At 50.5% G+C, this 14,391-nt stretch overlaps 1 protein-coding gene across 10 annotated transcripts in view; it reads left to right on the top strand.

Annotated features, from left to right (window-relative positions):
- The window catches only part of GSE1 (Gse1 coiled-coil protein), a 378,777-nt gene that overhangs the window by 254,003 nt on the left and 110,383 nt on the right, over positions 1 to 14,391 (top strand). The gene's annotated exons all lie outside the window — the stretch shown is intronic.

A 14,391-nucleotide genomic window follows, 5' to 3' on the forward strand; every position in this document is an offset into this window, starting at 1 on the left:
ACCCCCCCCCCCCCAATATCCCGGGCTGCTCCTTTGTCTTGCTGTTTTATGGAGGAGCAGTAATCTCAGGTGCATTTGCTGTTTTATTGAGGAGCAGTAATCTCAGGTGCATTTGCTGTTTTATGGAGGAGCAGTAATCTCAGGTGCATTTGCTGTTTTATGGAGGAGCAGTAATCTCAGGTGCATGCAGCAGCAGCGCCGGGGTGAAGTTACTTTTGCAGGGCTCCCTCCTCCTCCTTTTCACGGCTCAGCGAGCTCCGGTGGTGGAGCAGACGGGCTCGGAGTGGCGACGGGAAGTCTCTCCTTTTCTTTTACAGCCCTCCCCCGCCTCCTCTCACTCACCCCCCTCCTTTTTTTTTTTTTTTATTTTAAATATCTTTCTTTCTCTGTAATCCAAGCCTCTCCTCCCCTCCCGGAGCTGCCATTGAGAAGTTGAGTGTTGTTGCCTGTGACCTGCGCTCTCCCCCCTTCCCTCGGGAGGTGAGCATCCCTCCCTTCCCCTCCACTAGTGCTTTATGAATATTCATGTTTGCTCAAGTTTTTCGGCGCCCGGTGGGGCCTGTGCCCGGGCCGCTGTCGCGTGGCGGCGAGGGCTTTTTATTTTCCGGTCCTTGCAGCGCGACTGCGGCTGTGTCGCACGGTTAGGGGTGCGGGGGCCAGCAGGGGTGGGTACCGGCTCCTGGGGGGCTGCAGCCGGCCGAGGTGAAAGGGGTGGGCTTTCCACGTGCCCTGCTGCCAGCTCCCTACCCAATACAACCCTCCCAAGTTCGCCACTCGCCCAAGGCAGCAGTAAAGTCGCAGGTCTGTGTGTGTGCGCGCGCATCTATTTTTCTTCTCCTTAATCTGCCGTCCTCCCAATGCGTAGTCTCTTTGAAACTTGATTTAGCGTGCGAAAGGTGCAGTGCAGGGCGCGGCCGAGGCTGCCAGCTCTCTTTAGGCTGTGCTTGGCAGTGACTTGTGCTTTAGGACACTATTCTTGGATGCTTTCTGCAGCTTTTAGACTGGGATCCTGATTTATAGCACAGTTTGGTCTGTTTTTGTTTTTTTTTTTAAACATCTAAACTGGAAATGGGCCATTCGTTGCATCCCTTCAACTCCTTTTTTTTCTTTCTTTCTTTCGCCCTGTAGATAATCTGTAGGGGTTACTCAACAGATAGAGTGAGACGTAAGGGAAGGGTTTTCTTCCACAGGCTCAAATGCAGAGCGCGCATTTCCTTTGGATGGATATTGCTAACATGCTGAAGCTTGCACTCGGTAGAGCTGGATGAGATCGCCTCCTCACCTGTTAGACTTTTGATGTTAGTGGTGCTATGAGCATCCAGTGTAAAGCTTGTAATGTCTTCGCTGCCTGGCCTGCCTTGGCATTTCTCTTGCCTCCGGCACATCCACCCGCATGTCTGGTTTTTCTTTTCAAATGGCCTCCTGGGCAAGGGAAGGAGTGTGTAAGGGCAGGGGCCTGAGAGAGGTGGAGCACTTAAGGGCAGATTATATGTGAACTCTTCAAGGTGCTGGCACAGGGAGAAAGTTATTACCCAAAGCTAGGGCCTCCACTCTCCTTCCTGATTGTCTGGGTGAAGTCCCCTGCAGGATGGACCCAGGCACTCGCTAATTGCACTGACTGAGTTTTACTGCCCATGTTCACCCCCGACGCTCATTTTGCTGTGTGTGATGTCTGTCCTTTTTTTTTTTTTTTTTCTGGTGACCTCTTTCGCCGCAGACATTTGTTCAGGGCGAGCAATAAGAAACGGTGAATCTGAGGGCAGATGAGATTAGGGCCCCATCTAACCTGCTTGGTTTCTGTTTTTTTTTGGTACAATGTTTGTATCCTGTTTCACCTTTTGTTTTATGTCTGCTCTTCTGTCCTGGGCCTTTTTGAATTTTTTTTTTTTTTTTGCCTCTGCCACCTGCCCAGGAAATTGTTTCATGCATTCCCACCTTTTTCTTAAATAAATATTTGCTAATGCTACTCTGCCTATTTTGATCCTCCTTATCGTGACCTCTTCTACTAGAACGTCCCTTCCACTGTAAAATCCTTGCAGTTAAAGCTGTTTGTAATTAATTAAGACAGAAGCGGGACACTTGGGCCCAGCAAAATGTTGGATGGTCTTCAGTGTTTAGCCCCTCATGATCTTTTTGTGGCCTCTGGCAATGGAAGGAAAATAGGAAGTAGTTAAAGCATTTTCCTGGGCTTTGCTCTGACCGGCCGGTGGGGCTGCTTGGATCCCAGGCCTCTCTGCCGGAAGGGAGGGCACTCGGACCTGATGGACCCATGCACGGATGTACTGTGTAGGGACACTTGCCCTTCTGACTAGTCAGCACTGCTTGCTTGTTTAGTGAAGCCATTTTGCTTACCCAAAATACACCGTGTTCCGGTGGCCTACAGGTTTCTCCTCTTCTAGCAGGCCGGTGTTTTCTGTGTACCCCCCACATGGGGATTTTAGTGTTCACAGTGAACTGGATAGCGAACTTAATCGATGACTGTATCCCAGTATTAGCACAAATCATATGGCGTTCCCAAGAGCTTGCTCTCCTGTACCTGCATGGGTTTTCACGTTTAGTGGCATCTTGCTTCCTCCTCCATGGCCGCAGAAAGGTTTAATTCGCAGTCTAACCAGAATATACTCTTCTTGCCTGGCCACGGGTACCTCATGAATATTCATTGTTGCTAACCCTGAGGACCCTAGTGCCCAGGACCATGCCGAGAATACGCGTGAACCTTTTGTAAGCATTTTGAGTTCTGTTTATTTTCCGTGCCGAGAATACCATAGAAGCTGCAGAAAGTTTGCATTTTTCTCCTCTTGGTTGGAAAGGAATGGTCCTCAGCTGTCCCCCCTTCTTCCCACCCATACTTGGTAGTAGGGCAGCTGCCGTTTGAATTACCTTTATTGCTCCTGCATTGGATTCTCTTGTCATTATTCACCAGAAATCGTGCTGAATCCCCCCCGCCCCCCAGTTCCTCTTCAAGGCGAGATAGGCCAGGGCTTTAGAAACCCGTGAGAGCCTCTTTCAAAGACCTCTATTTACAGAGAGAGCGAAGGCCAACAGAAGGAAGCCCCCTTTATCTGCTGTGCCCCAGCGTAACAGCTGATGAGGCTGTACCTGCTGCCCTGTGGGGGGGTCTGCCCTGCAGCCTGCCACGCCAGTCGCTAGCATTTTATGAGGTTTCCCAGAACTAAATCTTCTTGTGGCTTTTTATGGGCGGGCCCATGGGTTTTTGGTTTGTGATGGCTACAGGGAATGTAAACCTGCACATTCCACGGGCCCAGGAGAGTCTGGAGTTGTACACTGTCTTCTGCACCTATTATCTGTCGTTTTGTGCTTCTCTCTAGGTGCTTGGGAGTGCATTGTGCACCATCCCCCAGGTCTGCACAGATTCACCTCCTCTTAAAGCCTCTCCTGGTACCGTTGATGCCTAACCCGGAGGGGAGGCGAGTTCTTTTAAAGCTCTACGTAGGAGAGCTTTGCCTTTTACTCTAAGCAAATTTAAAAAAATGTAGGAAGCGTAAACATAAATAAATAAATAAATAAATAAAGGGATGAACTGACCTGGAAACGAGGAAGATGTTACTTTGAGGAATCACAGAGAGTCCCTGGTGTGATTCGGCCTTCAAAACGTACAGATGAAGGTCAGACCGGATGCCCAGCTGCTGGCATTTTTCCAGGCATTGGTTACTAGCTTCAGTTGTGCATAAATGCGTCGCCCTCAAACCAGAAGTTGGCCAAGGCCAGTAGGGAATACGTGAAGTGGCGTGCTAGGTCCGAGCAGAGAACCCCCGAGTCCGGCGTCCTGACGATGGCCAATGCAGGTCACACGAGTACCTGGCAGGAAGAATAGACCCCATCCTTGCCCATAAGCAGGGAGAAGCAATGCCTTTCCCAAGTGCTCCTCTGTAAGGGGTGGCGTATGGATACTTTCCTCCCAGGAACGTCTCCAGGCCCTCTCTTAAAACTGCTCTCATCACAAGCTCTGGCAGCACTTTCTACCCTTCGGTTGTACACGGAGTGAAAAATTGCTTTCTTTTAAAAAGTGGTGCCCCTGGTGGTGTTTGAAAGGGCATTTATTTATCCATTCCCTGTTTACCTGTTACGCCCCACTCAAGATCTTATTATCCTCTTATCATATCTCTCCCCCCCCCCCCCCCCAGCCATCTCTTCTCCAAGTTTCATACCCTTTATCATTTTTGTTGCCCTTCTCTGTGCTTTTTCTAGTTCCGCTTCCTTTTCTGAGATGGGGCAACCAGAACCGCACACGGTGCACCAGGGATCCAGAGGCGAGGGACTAAGCTGCCTTCCGTTTTTATTCTCCACTTCTTTCCTAATAATTCCTAACGTTCGGTTTGCTTTTTGACTGTCGCCTTGCGCTTGGGCTGAGGATTTCGGTGTCTCCCAAGGTCCTTTTTCCCCGGGTGGAAAACCAGGCCAACTATTTGTCCTGTGGCACAGGCAGAGTGGGCCTGTGCTGAAATGTTGGTTTCCTTTAAGGACTCAGAGAGCGGGTCTAATGGGACCTTGGTCATGCTGGCATGAATGAATGCCGCCGGATTTCATTTTTAATGGTGCCCGTTGAAAGCGCTTGGGTGCTCTTAGAAGAGGCATCCACTCGGCCCGGTACGGTAATGAACATTGATCGCAGCAGAGCTGTAGAAGGAACTGGTTGATGCTAGCAGCAGCAGCAGCATCCTGGTAAAAGAGCTTTCCCGTGGCAACACGAAGGGGCCTTGAAGCAAATGAAGGGCAACAGACCAGTGGTGGGTGATGACTTGTTTTGCTGGGTTAAAGTCATAGGTTTGTGACTGTCTTTTTGGAGATTTGGGCTCTGAGAAACTGGTTAGGAATGTGTCCCTTTAGTCCGGCCTACAACCTGCTGACTTTACGTTTTGTAAAGTACCTGTAGAGTTACAGCCACACGACTTCATTTGAAATGCGGTTTAAGGTGAGCTGTGACCCGATGGAGGGTCATTTGGGTAGTTGTGGGCAGCTTCTTTCCTCCCTGGGTGGCTTGTGGGAGATTTTTATATGGCAGCTGGAAGCTAACTTGGGGAGGGGCTTCTGCTCTTATTGTTAGGTGGGGATGAAAGGAAATTCTGTGGTGCTCCTCCAGGAGATGCAAGGTGCAGGGCGCGGGTGTGTCGGTCACAGTCGCTTCCCTCTCTGAGGAGCAGGAAGGCAACACTTAAGACTGACACTCCTAACTCGTCTCTGCAGTAATTAGTCTGCTGGTACTTAGCCATGTTTCTAACGCTTCCCCCCAGATTTCTTTCATATCCTTCCACCCTCCCTCCTTGTCAAATAATCGCAGGGAAACCAGCAAGTGGTTGACACTGTTGCTATGGTGACTGAATTTAGGACTAGAGAGAAGGTTTGAAGCTTAATTCTGTGCAAGAGTCTTGTTGCCAAAGTGGCAGGCCTGCTTACTCCTTTGACAAGTGAGACAGCCCAGTGAGGAGAAGGGAAAATAAGTCGCCTTGTGTGGCTCCTTTGCCCTGAGCAGGTTGGTGGTTCCGTTGGGTTCGGTCTGCGGATCTGTGATCCTTCAAGGCAGCCGGCTGTGTGACGCACAAGGAGCAGCCATCTTCCGAACCTCCCCAATGCTAGTTGACCTTCATCTATCGGGTCTTCCTGTGGACTAATCGAGCCTTCCGATATGCATATTGGGCAATGTGTTCCCTCCATGGTCTTTGAGGTTCTCAGCCGAGATGGTTTATTTGATGCGCTGTACCTCTTTAGAAGGGTTTCTGTTATAACACATCTTCTGAAATCTAGCTAGATACCAGTGGTGCTCCCTCTCTGAGAAGCCTGAAGCTGTGTGGTGCCGGCACTTTGACGCCCTCCTCCTTGGAGATCCATTCTAATCTTACCCATTGGTTTTTCTAAAATATGTCAATAGGGAAAACTCAATTCTGGAACAGAACATCTGCTTGTTTTGAGGGTGTTCGGGGGAGCACATCGTGTAGGGTCTCCAGTGGGTGGGGGTCACAGATATTTGCATGAAGCATTTCTCGCCACTACCTGCCTCGCCCATCGCCGGTCTCCAGGAACGTCTGACCTGCAGGTGTCCCCTCTGCCCTTTCCTCAGAGCCTTATCTCCTACTAGCCCTGGGCCCAGGTGATAGGTTATCTCTGTGGCCAGCAGGGGCCCATGGTTTCACAGTGGATATTTATCTTCTGCTGAAGTACGGGGTCACTGCTGTGACCCAGCTGCCTCTTTACAGCCCTTGAGAATACGCAGAGGGCACTGGGTATGAAGCCAGCGTGTCTGGATTGGCAAGGAAAGCCAGTAATTCTCTTGCTCGGAGGATTTCCAACCCTGTGTTTATGTGCTCTGGTTTGTGAGTGTGGAAACAAGAATAACTCTGAGCAAAAGACCATCCTCTGGGCTTGCTGAACCTTTCTCAAGCGAGGTAGCAGGGGCTCGTGGTTTGATCAATTTGGATTTAGTCTTACAGAGTAAAGATTCCTTTCGGGAGATTGTCAAGTGTCTTGAGGCTTTGGCCACTTCATAGCTATGAGCCTATGTGAAAAGGTGGCAGACTGGTGCGGTAAGGTTCATAGCGCAGGGGGCCACAAGAACGTTTGTGGCCTGCTCGCCAATAGCCTCATACTGTTGGTGAGCAGGATTTTTTTTTTTTTTTTAAGGGTTTCACTAAGAAAGATGAGTAGCAGGGCGTAACTTTTTTTTTTTTTTTTTTAAATTTAAAGATTTTTAACAGGGAGGAGAAGGTGCCAAAATGGTGCAGGGCCTGCTTGGTGGTAGTAATTAGGATGAAGATCGAATACCCGAGAGGTATGAATGCACAAGAAGCCAGCCTGTTTCAGTGGAAAGCAAGCTGTAGATCTAGGGGGATCCAAGGAGACACCGGGAAATCTTTCTTCATGGAAGGGGTTGGTGCATGCACGGAACTGCCTTCCCGGGGGGGGGGGGGGGGGGGGGGGGGGAGGGGGAATGGTGGAAGCACCAAGTGGTAAGAGAATTTGATAGAGCCCAGGGTAAGGGCGTGGGCACCCCCTGGTAGTGGTGGAGAATCCAAAGTAAAGGTCCGATTCACTAAGGCATTTCTCCCATCCTGCGTCTGGGGGGGGGGGGGGGAAAGTGCCTGGATGAATCTGGCCCAGAAGTTGCAGATCAAGTGACATCTTGCGATATTGTACAAGAAACCGAGTGCGGTCTGGCAGGAGACACTTTCGGTTGCTGTCTGCCGTGTTTCAGTATTATGTTGTGTAATTGCTTCTATTTTTGCAGCTCGTTTGTGTGATGTAGAATGACATGATCTGGCTGATAATTAGATCAGCCAAATAGGTTTAAAGTAGCTAGTTCTGGTTGGGCCATCAGTCAGATTCCAGCTTTTGAAAGAGACAGTTCCAGGTATCTGAGCTTGGATGTATGTGTTTTATCCTTTTTAAAAAAAAACAAAAACCAGCTGCTTCAACTCTTAAATTTTGGAGGATCTTGGAAGGGACCGTCCACCCTTCCAGGCAGAGAGACTTAATGGGGAAGTTCTGGATATGACCCTAATCCTGCTACCAGTTCAGAGCAGGCCGGTGAATCTGGAGGCGGGAGCCGAGGGTGCTTGAATGGGTTTTCAGGAGTATAGCAAGCCTGAGACATGACAAAGAGGTCCCAGACGCAGTGCACACCCTGGGTCACTACAGTCATGTGGCAGTCGTGATTTCTCTGGCACAGGCATGCAGGGGGGGGGGTGGCCTTGTAACATTTTTGTCATGAGAACAGTGTGTGTAGCAACAAGTGGGTCAGAGTCGGTGAGAGCAGCTGAATGATAAGTTGGTGGCACACTGTACTTCACATAATTCTGCCTCTTCTGGGCTGGAAACTTGGTTTTTTTTGCTGTAGATTTGGATTAGGTTGGTGAGTCCCAAAATATTTAATGAGTGAGGTTACAGGATGGAGCCTGATCTGGAAAACGGGGCACAAATCAAAGCTTTGTTTCAGATGGCAGCTTTGGAGGCGATGCTGTTGGTGCAGATCCCCTCTCAGGGTGGGCTCCTGGCTCTGCCTTAGTCTGTTGGCCAGACTCTGGAAGGGGGCGCACTAAAAGTGGCAGGTAGATGGGGAATTATCAAGGCTCGGATTATCTGCCATTTTTCTAATTAACCTTTACAAAATTCAAAGCTCAGAGTTCTCCTCCTAGCCTGTGATTTAGATTGAGGACGGGGGAGGGGGGGGGGTCAGGTGTACATCTGGGATTGGCAAACATTACTGACTTACGCAGATGACTGGCCTGGCAGGAAGTGGCATCTGACCGGTGCTCTGAAGAGGAGGCACAAACGAGGAGGCAGAGGCTTTGGATCCAATGGACTGGTGGTGCCCACAGCGAGTTAACAGGAACGCCCAGGGCAGGTGCCACTCTTGCCATAGAGCTGGGGGAATGGTTGTGGCAGCTGCAGAAGGCAGTCATGGGTGAAGCGCCGGGCTTCACTCTCAGCCTCCTGTCATTCATGCGTGCCACCTTCCAGCTGAATGTCTCCATTCTTCACAGCCCCCCTTCCCCCGTCCTCCCTCTGCTTCCTGCACTCCAGTTAATTAAACGTGGCGGCCTATTGTCAGAAGGGAAAGGTCTGATAGTTATTGCACCTTCTCAGTACAGAGTGTCAGCGGCACACGCATGCTTTGAAGAAATACTGGCAGGGAATAAAAAGGCGAACATATGTCTGCCGAGCACAGGGCAAACGCTCATGGCAGGCGGGGGCTTGCCAGAAATAGCCCCCAGCACTCTAAATTTGGCTCCAGCTGAACTGCTTGTGATGACGGTATTTTTACAGTCGCCGTTTGCACGAAGAGAGATTGAGCTGAGTCATTAGGAGATCCGTTGTGCTGGGGGAGGAGGGGCACAGGGGTTTTGGGGTCCTATTTTGAGTGTTCATTAATGATTTGATAGTTTTGTCTTTAATTCTTTCCTAACACTCTCCCGAGTTATCGGGGGCAAAAATGTCATCAAAGTAGGGTCAACGTTGGTATTTTGTTGTTGTACAGGGAATAGCAGCTTTTGAGGCTACACAAGAATCTATGCCCGTTGACCCGGCTCATTCTGTCTGCCAGCTGCCTTACTCCAGACCCCCACTTGATCTCTGGCTGCAGTCTCTCTTTTTCACTGCTCAGGACCTTCCGTGCTTGTCCCCCTTCTTTTGTGAATTCCAGCCCTATTTCTGCCTCCGTTGTCCCTCTGCTGGGGGGAAAATGCCTCGTTAGGTAACCCCAGGGTCTACCTTGTTCCAGCCTGGCATCCTGCGCTGGAACGTCCGTTCGGCTGACACATGCTCCTTGGGCAGAGTTATTGGGTATTTCTGGCAGAGGGTCCTCTATATTTCTTTTCACTTTTTTGAGCCTATGGTGCAGGTAGCCCTCCTCCCTGGGGTTGCGGATTTTGCTAAGGTTTTCGTTGACTTATGCTGTGCCATGCACATCGGTTAAGAGGAAGGGATGCCAGCCACAGGGATTGTCAGCAGGCAGCCAGCTCCCCAGCGGCCTATCTGCAAACATGCCACAGCACACCGTCTCTTTGACTGGTCGCCCTTTAAATGATGAGTTTAGATTAAAGAGGGAGAGAGGGCAAATGCTGTGACCTGTACTTCCGGGCTCACCGTGGAAGTGCTTAGACTGGTGGAACCTCCTACATCATACTGGGAGATGCCTGCTCCTGCCGAGCTGCTTAAAGAAATGGGGAATGGGGTTTACTCGCTCACCTTTCCAAACCCATAGTCACTCAAGGTGCACTCAGACCACGGGCCTCAGGAGTGTCTCCCCTCCGATGCCCAGCCATTCCTGTAATGAGGAGGCCAATACAAAGCCCAGTGTTCATATCAAAATCTGAGATAGCTGAGGCTGTAGCCTATCGGAGAAAGACTGATGCGTGATTATCTATCTGTATATCTATCTTTTAAATGCTCTTTTGCCTGTTACCAGCTCAATCTGATCTGGCCTGCGTTTGGGACTCCAGCTCCATAAGCTCCCCGGCCCCGTCTTCTGCCCGCTACCTCCGCAGTATACGAAACCCCTGCTAGTCCGAGGAGTAAAAAGTAGGTTCCGGAAGTGCCACCCCCAGGAACAGTGGTGTGTGTGTGTGTGTGTGTTTTTTTTTTCTTTAATTTGCTAATAATAATATTTAAAAGATGTTTGACATCTGTAAGAAACAGCTGGCATTTGGTTATGGCAGAACGTCCCTTTGTTTCTGAGCAGGTTGAACTGCCATTAATAGTATAATTAGGTGATTATCTTTTTACAGCAGAAAACTACTTAATTGCACAGATAGCCTCTTTGCTTTTCCCTTCTCTTTATGGTGGGTTTTGTCTTAATAGTCTGGGTTTTCATTATATTTTGTCATTCTCTGCAGTTGAATTTTTATGCATTTGACAGCTGTGTGCATATCTAACTTTGTGCTGGCATTAATGCCAAAAGGAGGAGCCACCTGGAAGCTGAGAGCATGCACCGGGCCTTCCCTTTTGAATGAGCTGCATGCCAGTTTCTGAGGGGGGAGGGGGGTGGCAGACAAACCGTTTGGGCTCTGGGAGGGGGGTGCCACCCTGCTTGCCTCTGCTTTTTTTTTGCATGGGTTTCTTCCTTGCTGGAAAGAGACCTTTAGGATGATCGGCATTCAGAGAGCAGCTCTCCCTCCCTCGACGTTTGTTTGTTTGTGTGGCACCTGGGAAGCCGAGCGTCTGAACAGCTGCGGCTCCAGGCCCCTCTAGCAGGTTTAACAGCGCTCCCCTTGCCTGCCACGCAGCGACATCAACGGCAAACTTGCCAGTGTGAAGTTGGAAGCCGAGGCCTGGCTTGTGGCCTTTGCAAGCCTCGCTTTTGTAACGAGCATTTACTTTCCCGGCTCTGTGCCTGCGAGCCTGAGGAGCAATAATAAGGCAGCTGTGACACCCCCCCCCCCGTTCCGTGTGCCTGGCACAGGTTTGACGCGTGGCTGGAGGGCCCCCCCCCTTCCTCCGCTCAGCAGTGTGGGAGTGCAGCAGGGTGGCAAGGCCTTGGCTCACGTGTGTGTGTGTGGGGTTTCTCCGCACTGTGCAGCCGGCCTCTGTTTATTTAAGCCGCTCTTCAGCCTGAACCGCTCGAGCACAGCTGCGTAGCTCTAGAACCTGGCCCTGTAGTGCCCGGCTCGGCTCTGGGCTCCCTGTTGGTGAGATCTGCTGGGAAGCTGCTTCCCCCCTCCCCCCCCCCCCCCCCCCCCCACCTCTCCGCTGGTTCCGATTAGGGAGCTCCCAGGGCAGCTGCAGCAACACTGCCAGCCACGCGTTATCTGCTCTGACCAGGGGTTTCTGATGGCACTTTTGGCAGGCTGGATGTGCCTTTCTCTGCGTCACTTTCAGCAACGCCGGGCCGTGCCCGGTCTCGGCCTGCGCTGCAAAAAATGCGCGGACCTGTCCATTTCCAAAAGAGCCAATGACGAGACCCAAAAATGGTCATCTAATAGAGGGGGGTGTGTGTGTGTTTATTTTGTTTGTCATTTCAGCCTAAAGCAGCAGACACAAAAGGAGGTTTTGTTGCTTTTGTGACCTATTTGGAAACCACAAATGCTGTGATTTTTGTTTTCCAGTTGAAACTGCAGCGCGTGGGTAATTTTTTTTTTAAGAGGAAAGCTGGCCGAGAGTGCCTCTTCTCACTTCCCACCCCCGACCTTCCGGCAAGTGGCCCGCATCGCTGCTCTCTTCTGGTCCGGTTCCGGCAGAGCTCCAGGGACCCACAAGCAGAGGATGGGCGCTTCGTTTCTGGCTCGTGCACCGCTGATCCCTATAATTAAAAAAAAAAACCAAAAAAAAAACTCCGGGTCCAGCCGCCCACAAAGAGCCTGCATACGCTCGGCGACGGCGGGCACACTTGTGGTCACGTCAAGTGAGTCTCGCTCTCCGTGGGGCTTGCAGACAGGGCAGAGGGCGGGCAGCTTTGCCATCGCAGGGGGCAACCTCCCGTTCGGACTGCAGGTTTGCAATAAACCGGCAGTGCAAACAAAGTGACATTTTGCTGAGCATAAAAAAAAAAAAGAAAATTTCAATTAATTCCAGAAGGCAGATAAAAATGTGATTGTAAATAATTTGCAGTAAAGGCTGAGGATTACTGCAGGCACAGGGAAAGATCACACACACACACACGTACGTGCATGCACGTATACACACACACACACACACAGTGTTTTGGCACAGATCTGCAGGCTCGCTGGCTGGATATAATTAATCTCGTTAATTCCTGGTGCTGGGAAGTGGAGGGTTATATATTGCTTTGTTCTAGTTGTCCCCGGTGTTTGGATTTCATGCTCCGGTCCGCTGGTAGCTCTCATCGCCTTGCCGGGCTTTAGCTCTGGCTGGTTTTATGAAGGAGACTGCAGCTGTCTCTCTCTCTCTCTCTTTTTTTTTTTTCTCATAATGTTTTTCTCCTGTCATTTTTGTCCCTTGTGGAATACCCTGTAATGAATTATATCGGGACCATGGTGAGTAATTATAACAGGTCGACCAGTTATGTCGTGGTGGTGTGAACCTGTGGCTGTAAGTGGAGTCGGTGACCGGAGGTGGGATTAGAATTCGGGACTTTAGATGTGTGGTCAAGCAGGTAACTTGCCAGGGGCACCCAGGGGTGCTTTTGCCTGGTCCCACTTCCCATTCATCAGCTGATTTTTTTTTTTTTTTTTTGCTGAGGGGGAGCCAGGAGCAGGAGGCAGGAAGGGGGTCAGCAGATGAAGAAATCCCCAGCTGGGTCACAGACCTAGCCCTGCACCTAGTGTCGTTCTGATAAGAAGAAAACCTACACTCCTTCAAAATATGTAGTGCCCCGCTGCATCCTTTTCAGGGTGAATGCTGCCAAATCCCATACTTCCAGTTAACTGAATGGGGCTCTGCCTGGCATATCAGAAATGTATAAACTGGTTCTTGGGAGGCGCCTCCATCCTGGTCTGGCACTCGGAGGTCAGGGGTCAGATGAGGCGAGAGTGCTGGGGCACAGAAGGAGAAAAGTTGTGTTTTTGTGTGCTGAGTAGATCACTACAGGTCTTCAGTAGTCCCCCCTCCCTGGCCATCTTCCTGTTTCTCCCGTCTGGTCTTAGTTGTCACTACTGTAGCCTTGACCGATCAGCCTCGCCAGCTTGGGCACACGTGCGGGGAAGGGGAGCCACTGAGGCAAAGCGTGGCACATCAGTCCTGCCAGCCGCGCGCTGCCCACAGATTGGTCTCTCTCACCCCCACCCCTACCACCAGCAGCAGTTTATATCATCCGCCTGGGCAGAAGGCGGTTCCCAGAGAACTGGCTGGTGGAGCTGTGCATATGGTAGGCAGGCTGGGAAAGCTGGGCGGCCAGTAGCCCCGGGCACCTGCAACGCTGGAAGCTAAGTTAAGTGCCCTGTGTCCCGCTCTTCCTCTGCGCCCCGCCTGGCGTGAATTCAGGCTCTCTGCTCCGGTAACGGATGCGTTAACCTGCCCTGGTGTGACGAGGAAGACTTAAAAAGGGCTGCAGCATGGCAGAGAAATGCCTTCCCCCTGCCATGCTGCTCCTCTAGAGAGTTCTGTTCATCCTGCAGCCAGCGCACTGCTTGGCAGATGTCATTTGAAAATATTCTGTGGGGTTTTTTTGGTTTTTTTTTTAATGTGCATGCAATTAGACCTTAGTTTTCTGAAGTAATTTTGTCCAGTTTTCTGCTTCCCAGCACTTGGTGTGTCGAGACTGTAGTCTGAACTGATTTGAATTAGGATTTTCTAATTTATTATTTTACCTCTTCCTGTGTCAGAGGAACTTTCTCCTCCCTTTTCAGCCACTGAGGGAATGTTTTTTGTCTCTCTTTATTATAAGCTGGCACTTGGGAAGTACCAGCTTAAGAATGTAAGTTGTGCCAGGTCAGACCAAAGGCCCTTCGAGCCCAGCACCCTGCTTCTGGCCGTGACCAATCCAGGGCACGAGTACGCGGCGGATCCCAAAGAGCACGTCCAGTCCTCCTCGTAGCTCCCTCCCAGGGATAAGCGCCGGCTTTCTCGAGTCTACCTGGCTAATAATGGTTTGTGGACCTTTCCTTCCAGAACTTGTCCAAACCCCTTTTTAAACCCCACCATGCTAGAGGCTTTGACCACATCCTCCAGCGACCAAAGCCACGGCATGATTGTGCATTAAGTGAAGAAATTTCTATGATTTATTTAAAATCCGCTAGGAGTTAGTTTCATGGTCAGTCCTCTAGTCCTAGTGTTGTTCCCTGTCCACCCGGTTCCACCCCACTCATGAATTTGGAGACCTCTGTCATATCCCCCTCGCCACCAGTAACCTGTTCAGCCTTTGTTCGTGTTGAGGCATGGATTACAGATGGTACATAAAACCCACTCGGGCTGGCAGTGCCCTGCACAGGCCTAGGGTACAAGAGTGACTTTAGTGATCCGGGACCTTGAGAAAACGAAAAAAAA

The sequence above is a fragment of the Rhinatrema bivittatum genome, chromosome 7, assembly GCF_901001135.1.
Source record: "Rhinatrema bivittatum chromosome 7, aRhiBiv1.1, whole genome shotgun sequence".
Taxonomy (NCBI): Eukaryota; Metazoa; Chordata; class Amphibia; order Gymnophiona; family Rhinatrematidae; genus Rhinatrema; species Rhinatrema bivittatum.